The sequence below is a fragment of the Artemia franciscana genome, chromosome 5, assembly GCF_032884065.1.
Source record: "Artemia franciscana chromosome 5, ASM3288406v1, whole genome shotgun sequence".
Taxonomy (NCBI): domain Eukaryota; kingdom Metazoa; phylum Arthropoda; class Branchiopoda; order Anostraca; family Artemiidae; genus Artemia; species Artemia franciscana.
Genome location: NC_088867.1, coordinates 11,938,747 through 11,959,424, shown reverse-complemented (window position 1 = coordinate 11,959,424; position 20,678 = coordinate 11,938,747). Strand labels below are relative to the sequence as shown.

The 20,678-nt window shown below is 35.7% G+C and overlaps 1 protein-coding gene across 3 annotated transcripts in view; it reads right to left on the bottom strand.

The window, feature by feature from the left end:
* Positions 1-17,533, bottom strand: part of LOC136026982 (rho-related BTB domain-containing protein 1-like) — a 218,748-nt gene extending 201,215 nt beyond the window's left edge. Inside the window, exons 1-2 of one of the 3 annotated variants that reach the window (XM_065703854.1) lie at positions 17,407-17,533; positions 2,857-2,979 (exon numbers count right to left, since the gene is read on the bottom strand). The gene's annotated coding sequence lies outside the window, so the exon portion shown is untranslated. Of the gene's footprint in view, positions 1-2,856; positions 2,980-7,958; positions 7,983-17,406 lie in introns of those variants that run through there. The other 2 variants (XM_065703855.1, XM_065703856.1) reach the window with 2 other exon arrangements.
* Positions 17,534-20,678: the final 3,145 nt, after the last annotated feature.

Here is a 20,678-nt window from a genome sequence, read left to right as displayed (position 1 = left end):
CTGGAACGGATCTGCTCTATTTGGGGGGTTGGAGGGGGAGGGTTAATTCTGAAAAATTAGAAAAAATGAGGTATTTTTAACTTACGAAGGAGTGATCGGATCTTAATGAAATTTGAAGTTTGGAAGGATATTGTGTCTCAGAGCTCTTATTTTAGATGTCACCGGATCCGATCGGTATTTAAAATAAATACCGATCGGATCCGGTGACATTGGGGGGAGTTCAGGGGGCGGAACCTAAAATCTTGAAAAACGCTTAGAATGGAGGGATCGGGATGAAACTTGGTGGGAAAAATAAGCACAAGTCCTAGATACGGGATTGACATAACCAGAACGGATCTGCTCTCTTTGGAGGAGTTGGGGGGGGGGGGTAATTCTAAAAAAGGAAGAATAAGGTATTTTTGACCTACGAAAGAGTGATCGTATCTTAATGAAATTTCACATTTAGAAGGACCTCGAAACTCAGATTTCTTATTTTAAATCCCGACCGGATCCAGTGTCATTAGGGGGGGGGGATCTCGGAAAACGCTTAAAGCGGAGAGATCAGGATTAAACTAGGTGGAAAGAACAAGCACAAGTCCAAGATAGGAGACTGACATAACCAGAGCGGATCCGATCTCTTTGGTGGAGTTGGGGGGGGGGGAGTAGTTTGGAGAAAATAGAAAAAAATGACATATTTGTAACTTACGAACGGATAATCAGATCTTAATGAAATTCGATATCTAGAAGGGTCTTGTGCTTTAAAACTCTCATTTCAAAATCTCGACCAGATCTGGTGACATTGAAGGGAGTTGGAGGGGAAACCGGAATTCTTGGATAATGTGAAAATCGAGGTATCTTACGAATGGGTGATCAGATCTTAATGAAACTTGATATATAGAAGAATCTTATTTCTCAAATGCTCCATTTTCAATTCGAATCGGATCCGGAGACATAGAAGGCTGGAAAGGGGAAACAGAAATCTTGGAAACCAGAAATCTTGGAAAAACCCTTAGAGTGGAGAGATCGGGATGAAACTTGATAAGAAGAATAAGCACAAGTTATAGATACGAGATTGACATAATTGGTACGGATCTGTTCTCTTTGAGGGAGCTGGGGGTTGATAATTTGGAAAAATCAGAATAATTGAGGTATTTTTAACTTAAGAACGGGTGATCGGATCTCAATGAAATTTGATATTTAGAAGGAACTCATGTCTCAGAGCTCTTATTTCAAATCCCGACCAGATCTTTTGACATTGGGGGGAGTTGGAGGGGGAGACGGGAAATCTTGGAAAACGCTTATAAATGTCGTAGATACGTGATTGACGTAGCCGGACTGGATCCGCTCTCTTTGGTGGAGCTAGGTGGTGGGGTTCAGTGCTTTGGCGAATTTGGTGCTTCTGGACGTGCTAGGACGATGAAAATTGGTAGGCGTGTCAGGGAGCTGCACAAATTGACTTGATAAAGTCGTTTTCCCCGATTCGACCATCTGGGGGGCTGAAAGGAGAGGAAAAATTAGAAAAATCGAGGTATTTTTAAATTACGAGTGGGTGATCGGATCTTAATGAATTTTAATATTTAGAAGGACCTCGTGACTCAGAGCTCTTATTTTAAATCCCGACCGGTATTAAGCCTCTGATTTTCCTTTTAAAGCAATCTATTGATTCTTAGAATTTTGCTAGAGCTCATACCATATGAGCCCTTGCCTCTTGACTCTTCCGACCTCGTCACAAGTGCCATATGAGCTCTTAGCTCTTGTTTCTTTAAAAAAAAATGCCAATCCCTCACTTAAAAAGGTGAGGATGGGGGACAGCGCCGTCTCCATTAGGGTTACCAGGTTTGACCCCCCCCCCCCAAAAAAAAAAAAAAACTTTCGTCACACTCGTATAAACGCAACAAACAAACGTAGCATATAAACAAATTTTGATGTGAAAAACATCCCTCGAATGTAAATCCTGGACACCTCTTTAAGGAGGCGAGGGGCTGGAAGCTTAAGGAACTTAATATTTTCCTTTTAGGTATTTAAAAATCTTTCAGTTGTTCTTACGCAAATATATTTTTACCTTTTCAAAAGGTAATATGCAATATATTTTTACCTACTTCAATCTTCAATTATATTTTTTTCTTTTAAAAAATGCCAATGAGAAAATCATATTCAGGAAATACACATGTCTACTGGTTTTGTATTAGGCTACATGTTAAAGAAAAAACCTTGAAACATTTTTAATATTTCCTAATAATTCAATTTATGTGTCCAACCGGCTGGATTAATTGGAGCATGAATAATTTTTCGTTGGCAAATCCTACATCCCCGGAGTAAGTTCATGTTCTTTTATACAGTTCCATTAAGTTTTCTTTTATTGACCATTGATGACAGAAACAGTTTAAAGTCACACCATAACGGTCGCACCAACTACTAGGGGGACAACTACCTCCTAGATCTCATTGCCCTCTTCCCTAGATTGGGGAAATTATTTTTTTGGCACTTTCATTGAAAAGTGAAAAAAAAGGCAACATGAGCCAGCACCACCCTAAAACTTTGAAAAGTGCCTTTTTTGTATCTTCGTTTTTCAAATAAAAAAAACATGCCCCCCCCCCGTTTTCGTGAATTGGACCTCTCGGGTATGCCTATCGCAAGTTTTCATTTTCATTACTTTAGTCCATTTTTCCATTTTGAGTCCATTTTGAAAAGAAGTTTTTTTTTAAATGTAATTACAGACCATCCTAGGGATAATAGCAGATAAATAGTAGTAATTAATGCACAAAATTGTTTCAATAAAAAAAAGGAAAAAACATACCAGCACAGTTTTTGGTCTGATGTTTGGTTTTTAGATATCAACTCATCACACTTCAGTATATTTAATCAGAATACACCTACCTATATATTTTTTTATTCATAATTATTAACCAAGTTCTCAATGAAAATCTGAATATCTGAAAAATCTTCATTATTTCCTTCTTGTTTCATTATGTCTATAGGCCAACGAAGGAAATCCAAGGCCTAAAAATGAAAAATCCGTTGAAAAAGTCTACAAAAAAACTTTTTCAAGGATTGTTGTTAAAAATACCCACTTGATTTGATAAATTTATCTATCCATCGAAATGAAACCAGGGGATGGGATAGGTTATTCTGTCTCTCGGATAAGCCTTAGACGGAAGTATTTCCTTAAATGCAAATGTCTAACGTATTTCCCCATAGGCATTAGCTATCTCCATTATAGCTCACACACCTCCGACCTTTGTTATTGTCATCCTAAAAAAATAGGAGAAAAACAAGAATTTTCAAAATATTATTTTTTGAATAAAATTTTGAATTTTGAAAGCGTTAAAAAGAACCAGACTTTCGACTGATTCTACATTGACAACTACCTACAGAAGACCAGTCGCAGAACCGGCCTCTCTCACAATCTATTGCAGCTAAAATATTAAATAAAATCACAGTAACAACTATTAATCCTAAATACGGCGAACTATCGTTCTGAGAGTTTATCTCTTTTCATAATCTATCGGTTCTTTTTACTTTTTATTTATAATTAAAAGTAACCCTTTTGTGTCATCGCTATCTGAGATCGCTATCTCAGTCTCGAGTTATCATCGTTTTAGCTCTACGTGGAGTAGTATAGTACCACATGCACTATAAGGTACCAGTTTATCAAAGTACCGTATCTGCAATATCCCAGGAATAGTTCAGGGTATCAAGTTGAAACTTTTAGGGAGAGCTAGGAGGGCCAACGGGATCTAAATGTTTGATATGGGGAAAATATTTGATATGAAACTTGTTTTCCCTGATCCACCTAAATGTTTTTCCACTATAAGCCACAATGGGACCTGTAATCTATTAACTGTTCATTATTGATATATCTGTAATATCACACGAACTGTCATTCCCACGCAATCCACGAAAATATCCACGATAATATTAATCTCACCAGTCATTCCTCAGATATGACAGATACACAATTTTGATAGACTTAGTGAATATAGCGTCTTTTAATCCAGCTCACATCTTCCCAATGAATATAGTCACGGTCACATTGGGGCTAATGATGCCAAACTCTTTAGGTAAATCGGAGACACATTTATTGACCCCCAAATCTCCTCCCTCTAACCACAAAATCTGAACGTCTCCTTGGCTCCTCCCCTAAGACTTGGAAAGTTTTAGCTTGGTACCCCAAAAGTTGTTCCCGACGTGTTTCAGACTTTAAAACTTGAATCGAACAGAAATTATTCCGTATATGAAAGGGGCTGTCCCCTCCGCAACGCCTCGCTCTTTACGCTAAGTTTGACTCTTTCTCACAACTCTACTTTTTAAAACAATAAAAACTTTAGCGTAAAGAGCGAGGCGTTGCAGAGGGGACAACCCCTTTCATTTACGGAATAATTTCTGTTCGTTTTAAGTTTTAGTGACGCTCCTTACTTGCAGTTAAAACAAGCGTTTTTTTATTTAATTTCTGAACGTTTTTGTAGTAATGCATGTTTTGACTTTGGGTTACCGCACATAAATAAATAAAACGAAATTTGCATATTAATTTCTTCTTTTTTTTTCGGCTAAATGGTTTTCTCAGAGTTTTGATCACAAGGTTTTGATACAAAAACGGGGGTGGGAGAGGAGGCCTAGTTGCCCTCCTGTTTTTGGTTACTTAAAAAGGCAACTAGAACTTTTTATTTTTTTACGAACGTTAAAATTAGTAATAAATATACGTATGAAATTTCTTAAGCCGAACTGGCCAGATATGACAATAAACAACAAAGAGAGATAAAACTCCACAAAAAAAACCTCAAACGAGACTATGGCCAGTATCCAACTTAAGTTAATTCAACTTTAGTTAATTCAACTTAAGAATTAACTTACGTAACGAACTTCTATATTTGTATATTTTTATTACGTATATGAGGGGGTTCGCTCCCTAGTCAATACCTTTCTCTTTACATTAAACTTGAATTTTGTGCTAATTCTTTAAGAATGACCCCTGAATCCCAAAGGTCGTAAAATAAATAGTTGAAATTACTAAAAATACTTTAACGTGGAGAGCGAAGTATTGTGGAGGAGATGAGCCCCCTTATTTACGTAGTAATTTCTGTTCTTTTTAGGTTTTAATTCTGCTCCTTACTTCCAGCTGAAATTTTTTTTATTTATTTTCTCATTGTTTTTCTTAAATAATGCTAGAAAATCCTGCAGCCCCTTCATGAAAGTTCTCTTCCCTCATGATAAATTCTTCCATGGAAAGATCCTCCCACGTAGCCCCCTCCCCCTTCAACACGAAAAAGGACCCCTGAAAACGTCTGTACACTTCCCAATAACCATTTCTATATGTAAACAATGGTCAAAGTTTGTAAATTGCAGTCCCTCCCCAGGGACTGTGCAGGATTAAGCCGTAACTATTAGATTTGTCGACTATGCCGAACAAAATGGCTATCTCAGGATGTTGATCCGGTGACTTTGAGAAAAAATGAGCGTAGGAAGGGGGCCTAGGTGCCCTACGATTTTTTGGTCACTTAAAAAGGGCCCTAGAACTTTTACTTTCCGTTAGAATGAGCCCTCTCGCGACATTCTAGGACAACTGGGTCGATACGATCACCCCTGGAAAAAAAAAACACGCATCCATGATCTATCTTCTGGCAAAAATTACAAAATTCCACATTTTTGTAGATAGGAGCTTGAGCAGTGTAGAAAATAGGAACTTCTACACTGGGGTTGTTCGATACGCTAAATTTGATGGTGTGATTTTCGTTAAGATCCAGCGACTTTTAGAGGGTGTTTCCCCCTATTTTCTAAAATAAGGCAAATTTTCTCAGGCTCGTAACTTTTGATGAATAAGATTAAACTTGATGAAACTTATATATTTAAAAACAACATAAAAATACGATTCTTTTTATGTAACTAATGGTATTAAAATCCTGTTTTTTAGAGTTTCGGTTACTATTGAGCCGGGTCGCTCCTTACTACAGTTCGTTACCACGAACTGTTTGATATATTATAGGTACCATAGAGGCTCATAGCACAAAAACGTTTAGATGGATCAGAGTAAAACGAGTTCCCCCCTCCCTATGTCAAATTTTGAGGTCTGCTCGGCTCTCCTAATACTTCCTGAAAGTTTCATCTTGACGCCCCAAACCAATCCCCGGATATTGCAGATACTCCATTTTGATAAACTGGTACCAGATAGTTCCTTTCGATTTACCTCGCTATTTAGGCGCAAATATATTATAATTTCCATTGAGGGAAAAACATCGGAGACAGTGTTTTTAGGCTAGCCCTCTTAACACAAAATTTAAAGTCCACTTTCCCTTCCCCTAACACATACTGGCTGAAAGTTTCAACTGCATCCCCCAAGCTGTTCTTCAGACATTGCGGATATCTCCTCACTGTGAACAATGGATAGATTATAGGTCCTATAGGGGCTTACCCTGCAAAAACACTTGGGTAGAACAGAGGAAACCAAATTTATCCCCCCCCTTCTTGCTCTCTTGCCTCATGTCAAAAATTTAGGTCCATTTGGCCCCCCTAACTCTTCCTAAAAGTTTCAAGTTTGATAGTTTGAGAGTTTAGCGTTATTTTGATAGCCTTGGCGAATATGCTGTCTTTTGATTTACCTCTCTACTTCACGGTGGATATAGTCAGTTTCACTGGGGATAAAAGGATAATACCAAAACCTTTGGGTGAATTGGAGACACACATTTGTGTAACCCCTGCCTCTATACGTATGAAGTCGCATTGGTTCCTCACCAACACTTCGAAAAAATTTTCATCATACTTTGGTATATTTCATTATAATTAACCTAACTTCACTTCTTGAGTATGGTGGCTATAAGACAAAAGTACCTTTCTTTTTTGGGTAAAATTCTAGTTAATTGACTTCTTGCTATCTCAGTAAGGGTTTAGGTCAGGAAAATGAAACTTTCAGGAATGAATCTACAGACTAAAGTATGTCCTGGGAAGGTATTTTGAAGTACCTACCTCCACTTCTTCTACCTCTAGAGGGCCCTGACCTTTGATGACCTTTAAAAATATGTGTGTTATAAAAGTGAAACCTTGCAAAATAGATCTTCTGCTTAATTGAAGTACAACAAAATTGTTTTCAGCTTTGTAAATTTGCTCAATTCCATTTTATAAGGTTTTAAAGATATGCAAATACATTTCCTAAATTAAAAAAAAAAAACATTGATATGGCTCAAAATTTTGCTCAAATAACAGGAATTGTATTTTCAGAACTAAAGGTAGATAAAAAGCAACTAGTAACTGAAAATTAAGGTAAAATGTTGTTTTGTCAAATTTCAATAGGTATAGATCTGTCATGTAGGCAAATTTCAGGGCCCTCTAGAGGGAGAAAGAGTGGAGGTGGGTGTTTTAAAATACCTTCCCGGGACGTACTTTAGCCTGTAGACCCATCCCTGAAAGATTCATTTTCCTAACCTTAACCCTTTCCGAGATAGCAAGAAGTCAATTAACTAGAATTTTACCAATAAATCAAGTATAGCCTTAAATCCAGGTCAAATATAGGGATCCAGCCTGGTACTTGTCTATTATATAAAACACACTCGAGAAATGAACCCATTTTGACTGCACTGACTCCACTATGCTTTCCTCAAACCCCCAGCCCCTAATGCGCAAATAAATAGCCTAAGCTATACATTTCCCATGCATTCTGTCATGCGTCACTCTTGTTTCAACCCGTATTAACTGTGACGAAACCAAAAACGGAAAAAAAAAACATGGGAAATATAATTTGGGCAAATAAATTTGCACACTAGGGGGAGGGGGGTTTTATGTACAGTAGAATTGCATTCAAAATATGTTAACTACAATTACTGTGCATATCAAGAAGTTGAAATCGTTTTATTAACATGTTTCCTTGTCAACAGCCCCAATTCTACGGTTTGTACTCAAGGATTTATTCAAAAGCAAGGAATATGAACACCTCAATGACAACTTACTATATACCCGTCTTAAGCGTAATAATAATCAGCTGAACTACTTACACCTCTTCTTGTAAACCTCATTTTTAAAAACGAAATTTTAAAACACGTGCGAAACCTAGGTAGTCCTGAATAAATCCAGTCTTCAGTTGTCTTTCCATTCATAAGCAGAGGTTCCAGTTTTCAACTGTTTTCTACACCCCAATTCGCCGGGTTTCAAAAACAGGGTTATGGCCTTAGTCACGTTGTTTCTCACACAGAAAGGGTTTTGTGATCAAAGACATCCGTGCTTTTAAAATGACGCAATGAATGCGCAATTCCTCTATTGAATGATTTAAGGTCATTATCGCTGCTCGAATTATTAAGCGCTTTGTTTAATTTGAATATTACTGGGGAAAGTGGTATTCTAGGAAAGTTGTCCAGAAAATGTTGCCAGATGTCTAGAGACTGAGGGGAATACGTTATCATGACGTTACATCCCATTTCCTTGATAATACCACCCTATGACTCAAATTACAAATTGTTTTCGCAGCACCGTCAATTCACAAAATGTAAGGGGGTGTATTTTTCAAAATCTACGAGGGGCAAATTTGTTGTTTTTTTAACAAGAAATGCCAAAAATTTATTTTCGGTAAAACACCAAAATGGTATTTTTCAAAATATTGGGAGACAAACAAATCTAGGGTAACAAATACCCTTCCTGCATCCCCCTACCAATTGACGCCCCATTCTTTCGTGCAACAGAATTGACTAAAACGTATAAGGGTATGAATAAGTCTTAATTCAAGAGCTAAGGGACAGGAAAAATTCAAAGGTGGAAATTAGCATATCAGCGACCTCTATTACAGAGGTCTTAAGCACCTATCAACAAAAACAGGAAATTTTGTATTTTCAGAGCCAGGGCTGAAGCGCTGCCAAAGATCCATGCGCCTTCGCTGTATTACTTACTTGTTTGTTTTTTTCGCATGTAACATCATAAAGAAGAGGTGATGGCAGAAACTTCGGAGGGGACACATTTAACTGAAAATTGAATTTCTAATAGCCTCTTTATCAGCCGAGAGTGATGAAGGCAATCAAACCCCCTCCCATACCCCTTTTTGTTATCCCCTTTCCCCATAGCCCACCAAGACATCTAATCAAAATTTTTAGATAGCCATTTTGTTCAAAATTGTTAAAAGATCCAATAAATAATGGCCCGGATATAAAGTGACTCTCACATCCCCTGAGACAAGGGCTGTAAATTATGAAAACTTTGTGCTGGTGGTGGGGGTGGGAGGGATTAAATAATTTTTGTTTCCCATCCATCAAAACGATGTTGCAGTAGGCTTTAAGCTCCTAAGAGACTTAAAATTTATTCACGGTTAAGTAGCGAGGTAATTAAAAAGCAATATTTGTTGTCAGGTTAACATAATGGCATATCTACAATATATCGGGAACAGCTTAGGGTATCACATCGAAATTTTCAGGGATTGTTGAGGGCGTATGCAAGTGGACTTTGAATTATGACTAAGGGGAGAACGTAGGGCTAAATCAAAAGATACTATGTGTATACATATTATCAAAATACTATTTCTGCAACGTCTCGTCAGGGTAGCCACCCGTTGACGAAAAAATCACTAGTTTTAGTGACTTTCTGGTTGCTTTAGTGGTTTTCTTCGATAATCTAGTAATTTATGTGAAAATTTAGATATTTTTTGCTGAGTCAATACATAAAATCATTAAGAATAGTGATAAATCAATAAGGGTGGTAACCCCCGTTCAGGAATGGCTTGGAGGATTGAGTTAGAAGTTTCAGGTAGTGCTGCAGAAGGAAGGGACAGGGGTACTTCAAGTTTTATGTCGGGAGGAGACGCTAAATATTTTTGTCTCCTGTCAACAGGGGCAGATATAGAGCAAAATCTTGGAGGAGGCCCAATGTGACACCAGCGCCAATGAGCAAAATCTTGGGGGGGGGCAATGTCACAAAGGTGCCAATAATTGACCCAATTGACAAATTTATTCTAAAAAAGAGTAATAAAGGAAATAACAGGATAAGAGGGAGCCGGAAATATCTTGAGGTACCCCTCCCCCTGGATCTGCCAGTACCTTTCAATATAGACTCATCTCATAAAAGTTTGTTTTTGTTTGTTGTTTTTTTTTAATTGGCTTTATTTTCATTATAAACCAACGGTTGGTTAGAAATAGACCTAAGCCCAAAAACAATGAAAACCCGCAAAACCAGTAAAATTTCGAATTTAGCCTAGGGTAAGTCTATATACGGCTCTACTACAGGGGGGGGGGAAGGAGAAAAATAAAATATCAGTGATCATTTTATTTGGAAGGAGCAATAATTGGGGAAATGGATGGCATATTCTTTTTTTCTATTGGAAATTGGTATTTTAATGCTTGATAGCTAACATAAACTGGTTTATGCTTATTATAGGCGTGGGCCTATTGCAAAAAAGAGATAGACAAAAAGGAATGTACCAATAAATTTTCTTTTCAGTGTTCATTCCAAATATGTCGCAACAGTGTTATCCCCCACTCCCTATTGGGACAAGCTATAGCCTAGGCTATAAGCAAAATTTTGAATTTTTTTTTTCAAATTGGATTTACATAACAGATCGTGACAACGAACTGTAAGTAAGAAGCGGCTTTTAGATTAACCGAAACTCCAAAAACATGATTTTGATACCAACAGATACATCAAAGAATCGGACTTTTATGTTAATTTCAAATATATGTTTCATCAAGTTTAGTATTATCCATCAAAAGTTACGAGCCTGAAAATAGTTGCCGTATTTTCGAAAAAAGGGGAAAACATTCCCTGTAAGTCATATAATCTTAATGCAAATCATACCACCAGATTCATCTTATCAGAGACCCCTACTGTAGAAGTTTCAAGCTCCTATCTGCAAAAACGTGGGATTATGTTTTTGTTGTTTTTTTTTGCCAGAAAGATCGCGGATGCGTGTTTGTTTGTTTTTTTCGGTTTTTTTTAAGGGGTGATCGTATCGACCCAGTGGTCCTAGAATATAGCGAGCCGACTCATTCGAACGGAAATTCTAGTGCCCTTTTTACTTGACAAAAATTGGAGGGCAACTAGGCCCCCTCCAAATCTCATTTTTCACCAAAGTCACCCACTCAAAATTTTGAGACCGCTATTTTGTTTAGCGAAGTCAAAAAAATCTAATAATTATGTCTTTGAGGATGACTAAATGCCCCACGGCCCCCGGGGGAAGGGCTGCAAGTTGTGAACTTTGCCCTTTGTTTACATATAGTATTGGTTATTGGGAAGTATATAGACGTTTTCAGGGATTTTTTCTAGTGGAAGGGTCGAGGGGAGAAGGTTGCGTGGGGATATCTTTCCATGGAGGATTTCTAATGGGGGAAGGAAATTTTCCATGCAGGGGGCGCTGGATTACCCAGCATTATTTAAAAAATGACCAGAAATTAAACAAACAAAAAAAATTTTTCAACTGAAAGTAAGGACCAACATTAAAACTTAAAACGAAGATAAATTATTACGTATATGGGGTGTTTGCCTCCTTGTCAATACCTTGCCCTTTACGCTAAAGTTTTTTAGTACTTTGAAAAGAGCTATTTATTCTAATTACACCCTTTTGTGATTCAGGGTCATTATTAAAGAATTGGAAACAAAATTCAAACTTCAACGTAAAGAGCGATGCATTGACGAGGGGGCAAACCCCCTTATATACGTAATAATTTCTGTTCGTTTTAAGTTTTAATGTTTGCTCCTTACTTTCAGTTGAAAAAACTTGTTTTTTTTATTTACTTTTTGTCATTATGAACCAACTGTTGTTGAGAAACCAACACTTAAGATAATGACAAACCCAAGAAAATGAGCAAACTTATAGCCTAAGGCTATATCTGACCCCAAAGGGCAGGGGACTGGGATACAATTGTAATGGAAGCGATTACTACATCTAGAAAGAGTATTCAGTAGAGAAACCAATGATTTAATTGTTTTTTCCTATCTGATTTCTGCGCTATGCATGTGATATATCTTTAAAATATCTTACCCACCCTTTGGATATAAGCCTTTAAGTTGTGTAATTAAAACCCATCCAACCAACAAAGTACATATGGATTGTCAGTTAAAATAGTTAAATTATGACAAAAGCATATCTGTTAGAAAAACTAGACTATGTATCCACTGTGTCAACTTGGTATTAACTCAAATTAAAGTAACCAAGACTAAATAGTGAAAAAATAGGCTACACTGTCCCCCCTCCCGAAATGTTTATTTAAAAAATAGCCTACTAGTAAATATTCAGTGGTTTGCCACTTCTAAAGGAAACATACTAAACAAATAAAAGTAGTACCATTAGATTCCTTATTTTATGCGCTTTCTAAATATTATTATCACTTTTCTGAAAGTGCACCCCCCCCCCTCCTGACGTTCCATATATATCGCTAGTAGTATATTTGTCCGTTAATTGAGTCTTGTCTGTTTTGAATCAGCTATTATAAAACCAGGTATTGAGTATGAAGAAACAGTTACGTTTTTCTCAAATAAAATTTCTCCTTCTTTTCCGCCCCCCCCCCCAGTAAAAGCAACACCATGTTCAAATATTTCAACAGAAACTGATAGAAAAAAAATAGAAGGAATGTCGACAAACAAGTCTCAGATGTCATAAATACCCAACTATCACTCCAAGTGAGACAAATCACAGATTCAATTTTAGGTCGTACGAAAAAATCGTTGATGAATCTTAGATTCCAGCACTTACCAATCTACTAGACAGTTTCTGACATCATCTGAAATCCACAAGATAAATTAAAGTCAATTGACTTTTTGACAGACAATTACAGAATCGCTAAACACACCTCAGACACCACGCCTCAAAAACTAGTCTAAACCAAAAATCGATACCTCAAAAGAGATGAAAGTCCACTCTCACATTCAGCAAAAGTAAAATTAACTCAAACAAAACATCAACAATATTCAAATCCAAAGACTAAAAACTGCACAGAATGAAAACAGTTTAATTCATAACTACAGATTACCCAGGAATTGGTAATCTGGAAAGGAATAGAACCATTGGTAATCAGGAAAGGAACCCAGTAGAGCTCAAATTATTTTTGGAAAATCAGAAATTGTTTGTCTCCAGTTAGAAAACATTTGTCTTCTGTTAAAAAATGTCATATTAAAAATTCAGTAAGTAGAAAAGATAGGGATTTCACACCCATTACTCAACGAGGTGGAGGCCTTATGACACTTGTTAGAATGGATTTAATAAGTTATCTTGTTGATGGTAATTGACAGTCATCTATGGATGTCTTAGTTGCAAGGGTGGGAATGGAAAACCAACCTCCTCTCTCAGTTGTTAAAACAAACCATCTTCTTCCAATTTTATTGCATTTAAAAGCCTATCAAAGCTCTCTTCGAACGAAATAATACTTGGTGATTTTAATTTCCAACATCCTCTGGTGAATTCTATTCACTCAAGACATGCACAAACACTATTGCTATTGTAATCAATTTCTTCTAGTCAAAATCTTCGACACTTAAGAATTTAGGAACTAGTGCGCATTCCTTTAATACAGAGGCCATTCTAGGCCAGGGCAGAGGGGACAAATCCCTTCCTTTTTTCTGACATCTAACATCAAGTTCCTTTTATTTTATATTTTTACACTCCTATTAACATACTTAATTGACTGAATATTTGTTGCAATCGTAATTTTTGTATACCTTGATCCCACAGTTTACGAGGCCTAAAACTGTTAGTTTTTTTATGATAGGAACTCAACCATAGATCTATGTTTTGTCAGTATCTACTTGCCTGTAAGGTGTCTAGACTACCTTGTTCTATGGGCTTCTAGCTGGATATTTTATGGATGATAGTTGAATGTTTTAGAAAGACAAATTAGAAGCTGTGATCCCTCACATCTTTGATGATATTGATGAACTAAATGACAACAACACCAAAAGCATTACTGATTCTTCCAAATTTTTCTCCAAATCCAAGCGATCAAAGAAAAAATTTTCATTTCCAGAATATAGCTCAAAATCATTAGAATAAGGGGAATTCCAGGAACAGATGGTAAAGGTAAAGGATACGGCATTAGACTTTACAGTGTGTACTGGCGGTGCTGATCTCTGTTTCTTGGCCCTTCAGCCAGGAAGTGCAATGGGGGGTTGGGGGCCAGCCATCCTGTGCTTTCGCACACCCTTCCTCGCACAACATGTCCTGGCTGATAGAAAAGCAGCTCAGAATGATATTTGTGAAAATCATCTCAATTATTCAACTTCAACTATGACACTCTGGAAGAATTTCAAGAAATTCTCAGGCTATCAGCAAAGGAAGTAATCAATTCAAATCAAATAATAGTGTGTTAAAATCAAAGCCACGTCACATGGCTGAAACAATAAATAGGTATTTTGCAGCTAAATCTTCAAGAACCTGCTTTTTAAAATGACTCAGTTTTTATGGAAGCTCAGTCCCCTCCTGCATCTGTCCTAAATCTTGAAGGAAAATTTTTATAAAGGATTTAGTTACAACAATAAATTTGATGCAAAAATCAGCAACCAGTTCAGGACATTAGGATTAAATCTCTTTCATCAACCTACTTGGTACTTCATCTGGATTTATTTAACAAAAGTTAGACATCTGGTTCACTTCCACTAACATGGAAGACAGCAGCTTTATTACCAGTTTGTAAAAATAAAGGGGGTAATTTGTATCCATCTGAGTACTATCTATTTGTATTGAGTCCATGCATAGGTAAAATTTTTGAGAAAATAATCAAGCTGTGGCTTAAACCCTCTACTGGTAAAAAACTTATTTAAGAGCAGCCAGGTTTTCAGAAAGGTAATTCCACACTAGATAACACAGTTCAACTTGAGGATGGGATCAAGAAAGCTTTTAAAAGAAAGAAAGTAGTGTCAGCAGTATTTTCTGAGATAAAATAGCTTATGATAATCTTGATCCATTTCAAACCTTTAAGCAGGTTCATAAACTATAAGACAGTAAAAAGTTTGGATTTGGTAAACGAAAATGATATTTAATAGATCTGTCAAAAATAGAGTTGAGGCCAAATGTTCCTTTGCAAAACAGGTGTTCCTCAGGGAGGGGTTATTAGTCCTCGAATTTTTAATATGGTCATTGGTGATATTGCATTGGCAGATATACATTCAGTACAATTTGCTCCATATACAGATGGTTTAGTCTTTTGGACTGATAGCCATTCACCAAAACACTTCAGGGATCAATTGATTGTTTGTCAATTTGGTTAAAATAAAAAATCTAAAAACAAAATCCATTTTAAATGTTTTCACTTTTTTCACTTTAATAAATAAAAAATCATTAAAACTCTAAGGAATTAGTATATGTATATTAAGCCAACATCCCATTTGTTGTGTTTTTTTCAGTATAGTGCAAATTATGTTCTGGTCTTGAGAAGACATGGGGGCAGTCAGCCCTAGTCATGTTAATTTCTGCTTGTTTTGAGTTTGATTCAGTTATTTATTATATTCTGTTTGTTTTGAGTTTCATTTACTTACTGATGATGATTTGTGATAGTCTTATGCTTGGAAGATTACTTGAGATTACTTCTGCTCATTTTAGACTTAACAGAGCTCTTTACTTTTTTTGAAAAACTTAATTTGTGGAAAAAGTTTTCTAAATTAATCAAGAAAAAATAGAGCATAGTCAAGAATATCCCTATAGACTTGTGACATAGTATTTGTGACTTAAGACATTGTGACATAGTACATTTGACCTGAATATGAAATTTATTTCTCTTTTCTCAAACCTTAATTCTTGTTATGAAACAATGCAGATACATCCAGTAGCAAGATTTAGAATTTGCCTTAGTTTTTATGATGAAATCTTTATTTTCTGTTGTCTCAGTCCCTATATGAAAATATCTTAAAGGCAAAAATGCCTGCCCAAATACTTTTATTGTGAGTAGGTTACTATCATTAAATTGTAGGATAATTAAGTATTTTTGAAATTCAAATATATCAGAATATTAAAATGTTAGGTAAAGCAAAGGTATATACAAAAATTTTAGCCAAATCAGATGAGAGGAAGGGGTTACTATATGCATCTCAAATTTTGGTGATGAACAGACAGACAGAGGAAGCAAGTTAAGTAAAATGTGGTTTAAAAAGGACAATGGACAAACATTGATCATAGTTTAAAATTACTCCTTCTCAGAGGGAAATACTATAAAATTCAGAAAAGAACTTGAAAAAATTATAAAATACTTATTATATCATTAAGAGTGCTTCACTTTGCATTACCACCCCCCTGAATGTGCAAATGTATAGCCCAAATTATATGTTTTCCAAGAATTGTTCCATATGTTACTCTTTTCTTCAAATAAATTTAACAGCAAAGAAGCAACACTGACAAAATCAAGAAACAAATGTGTAGAGAATACATACACAATAATGAATTTAACTGTCAATTGTGGGAATAAACTATCTAAAGATGCAGTTATTTGTTGACATTTTCAAACAAAGGCAGGATGCTGAGTGGTCTTTCAGGGAATGTAAACTTGACTGGGAACCTACTGATTGTCCAACAGCACCTGGTCACTAAACAGCAATGAAAACAACTTCAAACATAAACTCTGAAGCTTATCAAGAAAAAATCCTTTTATTTTTCTTTTATTTTTCATTTATTCCTAGAGCTATCTATGGGACCATGAGAGAGAAGGGTGCACTGATCATGATATTTGGAAATAGGGTAAAATTCTAGTTAATTGACTTCTTGCTATCTTGGAAAGGGTTTAGGTTAGGAAAATTAAACTTTCAGGGATGGGTCTACAGGCTAAAGTATGTACATGGAAGGTATTCTGAATCAAATACTTCCACTCCTTTGCCCTCTAGGGGGCCCTGAAATTTGCTACATGATAGGTCTATAGGCCTACCTATTGAAATTTTGACAAAACAACATTTTACCTTAATTTTCAGTTACTAGTTGCTTTTTCTCTACCTTTAGTTCTGAAAATGCAATTCCTGTTATTTGAGTAGAATTTTGAGCCATATCAATTTTTTTTCAAAATTTAGGAAATGTAGCCTATTTGCATATCTTTAAAGCCTTATAAAATGGAATTGAGCAAAGTTCTGAAGCTGAAAACAATTTTGTTGTACTTCAATTAAGCAGAAGATCTATGTTGCAAGGTTTCACTTTTATAAAACATTTATTTTTAAAGGTCATCAAAAGTCAAGACCCTCTAGAGGGAAAAGGAGTGGAGGTAGTTGCTTCAAAATACTTTCCTGGGACACACTTTAGTCTGTAGATTTATCCCTGAAAGTTTCATTTTCCTAACCTAAACCCTTTCCAAGATAGCAAGAAGAAGTCAATTAACTACAATTTTACCAAAAAAAAATATAACGTCAAAGATTCATGATAAAATAAGTGGCTATTAAAACTGCAACTAAAAATTACAACAGTCATAGAATCATCACTTAAAAGATCAACCGGGACTTTGGTGTTTGTGTTATGCAAAGGTGGTGTGAACTTTGTCGTTATTTATTAAGTATTTACCAATGTACCTTCAATTTAATTGTCTCTTTTACGTTCGAAGCTATTTGTTTGATACCAGTGGAAAAATTTACATACACTTTTAACAAGATCAATTCTTGCCATGCATTTTCAAATATATGGATTCAGAAGCACCATCTAAATATTTAAACATTAGAATTTCAGAATTTTCTTTTAACCACGCAGTCCGTTCGGAACCATGGTGAAACCGATCGGTAGAAAACCGGTTCACAGCTCTGGCCTCTCCTTGTATCGAGTTAACCGATCGGTAATAGGGGAAAAGGGCCGAAATGATGTGCGCAAAATTTTTCCCTAAGAAGAACACATAAAATGAACTTGTACGCGCCAAGTCTCTAAGCCAAGTGTATTTCTCCCTAAGTATCTACCTCATCCGGGTTAATTTTGCACAAAGCATTACTTGTATTGGATGAAAAATGATGGGTCTGGATAAGAACCACCAAATCTTGAACTTTTGTATGCTGAACAAGTGACATGCTTTTTACTTTCAAAAATGTTTGTTCATTTTTCTTGAAGACAAACAAAAAACTGATTGGCACTATGGGAAAAACTTGTTGACTTTCCCACGGCACCGATCAGTTTTGAGTGTTTCTTCATAAGTTTGAATGGGCTATTTACTTCTAAAGCTTTCAATGTTAACTAATATGTAGTGAAAATTTAATGTTGGAATGAGCCAAATTATAAGGATTACTGAGCACATTTTAAGGTTCTACTTTAGTGATTAACCTCCTCAAAAGGAAACACAATAAATTCTAAAAACTACTTTTAAACAATGCATACTTATATTACTGTTAATAGTACTTCACCTTCTGAGGAGGTCAAACAATAAGCTAATAGTGTATTTTAAATATTTTCAATGAAACTTTCTTGCTCAACGGCGTTTGAACTAAAATTTAACTGTCTTCTATATAATTTTTAGGTTTTGTTACAGGATGGCATTTTGCAGTTTAGCTTTTATTAATACTACTGGCTGTACGCTTCTCCTTCATGCACATCTATATAAAGCTTTACTCTTTACCCCGTCGGGTCAAGTAATAAATTACTAAAAAATACTACCATATGAATTCTTTTCACCCATTTGGAGATAACCTGCTTTCTGTTTGGCTGGTCAAAAGCAAAACTTTTGGCATTTCGCCATCCTTCATCCTTCATGGCAAAGTGATCTTAATCTTTCTTTCATCATAGAGGTGAGATCGAACCACATTTTCGACATTGCTGTTCTGCTTTGGTATATAAGCGTTCAGCTTGTGTAACGGAATAGAACAAACATCTTTTGTTTTTCCAAATTTACTGGTTCAGTTATAAAGGATAATAGTGTTAACCTAACTAAATAATAACATGGGAAATGCACAATCTTCTTTTTTGCTAGGATTGGTTGTATTATTATCATTTTTTTTAATATACTAAATATTTATAGACTTTTATTTTTTATTGATACTTCTTTTACTTCTGTCTTGCTGTTTTGGTTGTTTCCTTGTTTCGCTTTCTCTTAATGAACATATGATGCGAATTTGGCTCTATTAGAGCTTGCAATATCCTTTTGAAAATAAATATTATATTATTTTATCACAAAATGGTTAAAAACAAACAAAAATAAACAAAGTCAAAACCAAAGAACAAGTGATTTTCCCACCTCTCTTGTTTTACAAAATGTCTGCAAAGATTATTATATTTATTATTAGAGTGATTTAGTACTGTGAAGACAGCTCAGTTTTAATTTTCAAGTAAAGCAAAAGATATCTCAGCATAATGACGTTAAAGAAAAATGTGACGGAGATACGCTAAGCATTATTCCTCAATAAAGTGCAGATACTTGCTAATTTTCAAAACAGCTACCTAAAAGTACAGATACCTAAAAAATAAAGCTGATTTTTCGCATTGCCCTTGAATATAAAACAGTAAACTTGAATATGCAGAGATTGTGTGCATGGAAAACATAGGTAAATCATATCTATAAAAAAAACTCTCCTTGGTTCGATTCAGCACCATTAACTGGCCGATGCCAAAAAACGACCAAAAAATGGCATACTTTCCATTTTTGCCACGAAGATCTCCAAGTTCATCTAGGCCTCGGTTGGTGACTTCTGGGCAACGATTCTCCCTCCGGATGTGGGAACAAAATTGTTCTCATCAAAATGATCTCATTTATAGAAGGTGCGTATAATATGGATTCGAACATGTGTTTTTCAACGTTATCATTTCTTTTTAACGCAACATCATCAATCCAAAATTTACTCAACTGAAAGAAATAAAGCAAAATTTCATTCTTTGCTATCGAGGGTGTGAAAATATGAGCCTCTGTATTTGGTGTTATTTTTGTTGTTGATGTTGAGAATACTGAACCACATAAGAGTAAATATTCCCCATTTTGGTGAACGCCCCATTTGGTCCTCACTGAACTTCCCCATTTTAGTCTCGCCGCTATTGTGCATCCATTGTTGTAAAATTCTTTAGTAAGATAGGGAGGGTTACTTCACCTATGGTAGCTAAAAAGTGTTATGTTACACGACATAGATTTTTCGACACTATTTAAAATGTTATTAAAGGATTTTCTTTTGGCATATAATTTACTAAATCACAAATTACAGCTGAAAATATTGAAAAATGATACAGCGCTACGATACTTGCCTCGCAGATTAAGGTTTTAAATATTCCTGGAAATATTTCTAAGATTTCCATTTCAAAAATGTCTCCATGTTGGAAATTATTTCATTCTATGTAAATGCCGATTCTACAAATCAAACCAACAAATTACGTAAAACTTTCCCGATCAGAAAGTCATACAATTCCTTTGTAAGTATGAAATTTAATGCATTCATATCCTATCAGGTACATATCAAAGAGGAAGAAGGAGGGAGAGGGATTCTGGGCTAGTAGAACTCTAAAATTACGTAGTTTTCCTTACAATTTATTCATTTGCTGTATGGTCAGTGACTCTTCCGTTTTTCCTAGAATTTGTATTTCTCCTCCAATTAAATTCCCTTTGTTCATATTTGTCTCCTATGGAGGCAATAGGCCTTTGTGGTTGGAGCGTTGATCCAGTTTAATGAGTCTGCCTATAACAACAATAGTGATAAGGTCAACCTCCTATAGCTTCTAGAAATGTAGCAAGTTTATGTTTTTGAAGGCAATGCAGGCGATATGATGCAAACAAAATCCCAACAGCCTACCCTACACCTATATCGTCTTCTTTAATTTAATACTATGCATTGCACTGCTGATTTAGTACTTACTGCAACAATACACATTATACGGATTAATATAT